Source organism: Solanum stenotomum, chromosome 8 (assembly GCF_019186545.1).
Source record: "Solanum stenotomum isolate F172 chromosome 8, ASM1918654v1, whole genome shotgun sequence".
Taxonomy (NCBI): domain Eukaryota; kingdom Viridiplantae; phylum Streptophyta; class Magnoliopsida; order Solanales; family Solanaceae; genus Solanum; species Solanum stenotomum.
Window position 1 is genome coordinate 37,494,924 of NC_064289.1, and position 5,539 is coordinate 37,500,462.

General features: G+C 31.5%; 1 long non-coding RNA gene across 1 annotated transcript; it reads right to left on the reverse strand.

The window, feature by feature from the left end:
- Positions 1–530: 530 nt before the first annotated feature.
- LOC125874958 (uncharacterized) lies at positions 531–3,573 on the reverse strand. The gene is made up of 4 exons (XR_007447334.1): positions 3,411–3,573; positions 3,066–3,190; positions 743–812; positions 531–629 (listed from the first exon to the last, which is right to left on the reverse strand). It is a non-coding gene; the product is annotated as an uncharacterized LOC125874958 (long non-coding RNA).
- Between the last annotated feature and the right edge of the window lie 1,966 nt (positions 3,574–5,539).

A 5,539-nucleotide genomic window follows, 5' to 3' on the forward strand; every position in this document is an offset into this window, starting at 1 on the left:
GGGGGCACTACAATAAAAAAGGCCTCTAGGGACGGGAAAAATAGTCCCTAAAATTCCAGTTCTAGTCCCTAAAAGTCATTTGCGACCATAAATATCTGGTCGCCGCCCGTCTCAATAGGCTCCGTCGCTATAAGTTAATAGCGACCGATAAAACTTTCTGGTCATTAAAATGATTTTGCGACTGAAAAAGTTCTAGTCCCTAAACACATTTAGGGACTGCATTTCTGGTGCCTAAACATAAATCAAGTGGTGACTAATACCTTTTTTAAGACCAGTTCTGCTTGTCCTTAACAGACTAGAAATCAATCAAAATATTTTGATCCGTACAGGTGTTTTAGGGACCATATATGTGGTCCATGAATTTCTATGTGCTCTTTAATTGATCTATTTTCAATATAGATAATCAAATGCACATAGAAAATAATTATAAATAATAGGATGCTTTGATATATTATATAGACAAAACACCATGATACATAAGTATCAACGTTGTTTATACTTTCGCTTAGAGAAGAACATAACATCTATTAAAAATATATTGTATTTTCCAATAGTCCCTAGCTAAATAACAATCACTTTGTTAACTTGCAATGTCTTCAAATCTTGCATCTCTTGAAAATCCTCAAGCCCTGAAAAAATGTAGGACATAATTTCTCTTTAGAAAAACTATAAAATTAGAATTCAAAAAACTGTTAAAAAGTTATTCTATTAATACAAGTTTAGCAGTGGCTTAGATGCTTACCAGAATAAAGTTTAAAAGTCAGAAATGATAAGTGTATATACTTCAAAAATTAAACACCAATAAGAAGGGGCTGCAAGAATTCAAACAATGACGATTAGGAAAAACATATATATAGAGGTGATAATTTTTTTAATTCTAGAACAGTAACTTATCTGAGTCATCAACATCAATACTATCATTTAAATCAAACATGTTCTAATTGATTTTGATATGAGAAAGCACAACATCCTAGTTGCAAAGAAAACTTGAGATGAATGATAAACAGCTTTATGTGAGCATTTATTTAGTTTTAAAAAATTCTATAGAATATTCATTCTTTCAGAATTATGAAGGAGAATATCTTATACTTGTTTCATTCTTCCTAGTTTATTTGTTCATAGAACCAAAGTTCTTCTCCTAAGGCAAATGAATAATAATAAAGATAGAATGACATAACATACACAATCAAATGTTATATATATATATAAGAAAATAAACGTGGAGAATGATCTCCACAATAATACCTTTTTTGAAGTATAAAATAAATAAAGAAAAAAGGCGGGAAGAAGGGGGGTTTTGTGTGAGAAAGTAAAAATTAGTGGGGTGTATATTCTAATGTCTTAAAAGACATTATGAAACATCATTTCAACCAATAGTTATACCTTCCGAAAACACATAAGCTAAATAATGACTCCATCGTTGCACTATAATCAAATTTCAGAAGAAAAGAACTCAGTGATTTGTTTTCTCTGAAGAACACCCATAATTGAAGAGTACATGAATATTCCAACCTTGTAAACATGATGCGAAGGATATAAACACATGAACATCATATTCAAGAATGTCATTCTAGAGACAAATAATTATAAAATTGGCTAGAAAAGAATAAAATTTTCACTTGATTTTCATAAATATGAAGGTTATCAATTATGAAATAGAAAAAAACAACAAATAAAAGAAGGTTGCTGGTTTGTTAGAACAAAATTAAAACTTCAAGATACTAGTGAGAATTTTTCAACTGCTAATCAACTGTTCAAGTTCTGTATGAAATAAATATTTGTGTAATTTAATTTTTCTGGTTCAGTAGTTCTTTAAATTCATTTAGTAATACATGAGTTCAATAAGACTCCATATTGTAATGGACTTATTCTATTTAGAGGGTGTTTGACTTGACTTATTTTAAGTGTTTTTGCATTTTAAGCTCTATTTCCATTTTTTGTGGTGTTTGGAAAAGATAAAAAAAAAATTAAACTTGATAAAATGGCATGTTTAGTATCTCTAGCAGAACTCCATTACTGATCATGCAATAAGTCTTCAGAGGGTTCAAATATTTATCCAATGGCATAATAATCAAGACAACATACAAATGAGCCCTTTTGTTAAGAGTAACAGCAAACAAATCTCAATATCAAAACAAAACTTCAGATATACTTCTAGCTTTTAATAAACAAATAGCACACAAGGAAAGGACCAAATTCATATAATATAACAATAATAAAATATACACATGAATTATAAATTAAAAAAGCTAGTATAAAGCCATATATAATTCTTATGGGAATCTATCCATACATCTATTCTGATAATCTTTGTATAGTAGTATAAGAGCTCACAGAAGTTGCAATAAAGATGGTGTACTAGTATAGATATGCTACATCTTATTGGCACCATATAATGCATTATCATTCATTGAATGACTTGTTTTGTGTTGTATATAAATATGGAGAGTATTAACAAGGAATTTTTCACTCACTATATCTTTTACTACCAGACATAGAGTAAACTTATGATCAAAGTCATCATTACAGTTCGCAGACTATTACAAAACGACCGTTCGAAGAGAAAATCCAATTAGCTAAGTATTGAGTCTTGTTATTCGTTCATGTTGTCCAAAATTCAAAAAACTAATTCAGATCCTTTATAAAAAATGACTTATATCTTGTGATTTATGACAACCTTTTGTGTTATGATTTCATTACCGTGTTTCACATCGTCACCCAACCCATATCCCTGGAGGATTCACCGTTACATTTTAGAATCCTAGTTCATTTATTCCTCTTTCATCCAAAAGTAAATTTTTCTATTTTTGTTTTTCAAATAAATGTAAATCGTCAGTAATATGTATATTCGTTCAATAGTCTAACACCATATAATCATCTTCCTCTGTTTTTGTAAAACTCTTAGAGCCTTAGCAGGTGCAATTAATGGAATATGCTACCAGGCCACTAATCCTCCATAAACAACCTATTTCTATTCGGAAGTTCAGAAATTACTTATTTGCACACAAAAGAAAAATAAAGCAGTGTGAATAACAGTATATACTTCAATTGTACTTAAAATATACCTTTTAACATGCCATTAAAATGCTTAATACGAGCAATTTTACAGGACTTGATCTGAACAAGATATGGGTGTTTTTCGCGCAGATTCATAGGTGTTACTCTTTCAACCATTTGAGGTTTTGTTCATCTGCAACCATAATGATTAAAAAACAGGGTGATTAAAAAACCTAACTTTAACATGAAATCTAACTTTAGGAATACCCTGAAAAATAGATTAAGTTACCTAAAAAAAGAGATTATTCTAGTTGGGCCAAATTAAACAACCTATACATACTAGCTGCTATAGGACAAGCAAATTATGATTCTGTATACAAGAAACCAAAAACATCGAAAGAAAATGCACTAACCAAGAAGAAAAGCTTAGCATTTGTGATAACCAGTGACCGACATAACAGAATAATGGCATACAACAAAGGTGGAGGAAATAACTCTTCACTTTAATTGAGGAAATGGGCAAGAAAATGGCAGTGAAAACCAAGGAATAGAGAGAAATCGCCGCTTTGGTAACAAAAAGACGAGTTTAGGGTTTTTGGGGAAACAAAATAATAAGAGACTTTGAGGGGTCTTTCTTTTATTTCTTAAATTAAAACTGTTCAAAATAATTTAATTTTCGCTTTTTTGAAAACCATTTTAGTGGCTTAAAATATTAGCGCGGTTAATCCCGCTCAATTTAGAGCATCAGGGACCGGAACTGTACGATTCTGACGACCAAACTAATTCCTTTCGCTAGTTAACCAAACAAAATAGAAAATTAGGGACCAATATAAAAACTAGTCCTTATATGTGTACTTTCAGGGACCATATTATTAACTCGTCACTAAATCTTGGTCTTTAATGAAGGATTTTCTTGTAGTGGGGGGTCACTTTCAATCTTATTTTTTCTAAATGAATTTTTCATCTTTCTAAACTCATGGTCCATTGGCAAGAACTGTCGATGACAATCAAACCATGTATTTTTTCTGCCATGCTTTAAAGTGAATGCCTTACTATTTTCCATGCAATACGGACATGCTAGCTTTCTAGCTGTCATCCAACCTGACAACATCCCGTATGCAGGAAAATCATTAATAGTCCACATTAAAGAAGCACACATAACGAAATTCTGCTTAGTTGATATATCATAAGTCAAAACGCCTTCAAACCACAATTGTTTGAGCTCATCTATCAATGGTTGTAGATAGACATCAATCAAACCTTTTGGATTACGAGGACCTGGAATAGCACAACTTAGAATGATGTAGGGACTGGTCATGCACATTTCAGGAGGAAGATTATACGAAGTAATAAATACCGACCAACATGAATAAGGCAAAGCAACATTAGAGAATAGTGTGAATCCATCTGCACACAACCCCAATCTAACATTTCTTAGTTCACTAGAAAAATTAGGATATACATTATCAAAATGCTTCCATGCTTCACTATTAGATGGATGAGACAAGACACCCGACAACCTTCTATATTCACGATTCCATCTCATATGTGGGGTATACCTCATTGATGCATGCAACCTCTTTAACCTAGGAATAAGAGGTAGATAATGCATCACCTTAACTGGGACCATCTTTCCAGCCGGAGTCCTTTTATAACGAGCATGTCCACCAAACTTACAATTTTCTAAGTCACTATCAGTCTTGTAAAGCAACATGCAGCCATTAACACAATAATGAATTCTATCATACGTGAATCCTAACTTGGAAACCAAACGCTTTGCCTGATAGAAGTTCTTAGGTATGTTAAACTCCGGATTAACTAGTTCACCCAAAAGATCAACCATTGAGTCTATAGCCACAGTAGGAACATTCCAATCTGATTTAATATTCATTAATCTAACCGCAATTGACAAGGAAGAATGCAGACTCCCTTCACATAGTGGACGACTAGACTCTTCTAATTGATCATAGAAGCATCGTGCTTCTTCATTAGGAGTTTCATCAAAATATTGTTCGGGTTCCATCCCACCTTGAACTCCAAAAGATTCATTGATCATTTCATGAACCCCGTCATGTTCAACTCTAATTTGGCCATGGTGTGCAAGCATATTATATTCATCCACAGTCATCGAATTATAAAACATACCATTCAATCCATTTATTTCTCCATGATCAATCCATAAAAAATATCTAGGCTTAAATCCATTACGGTACAAATGAACCATGACTATATCTGGATAAAAAAAATTTAAGCACCTACATGCACTATAAGGACACCTAATCAATCTATTATTCTTGAAAATGTCAAGTGTCATTGTATGTTCAATAAAATCTCTAACACCGTCAATAAACTCAGGTTTCAAACCAACACCAGTTTCATAATGCATATTATACATCCACAAACGATGATCTATCTATAAAAATATAGATATTCAATTATATTATAAAATAAATTTAATATTAATTTTACTACATTAATTAATTGTTAATATATATTTATAATAATTACTTAATAATTATATTATATATATATATATATATAT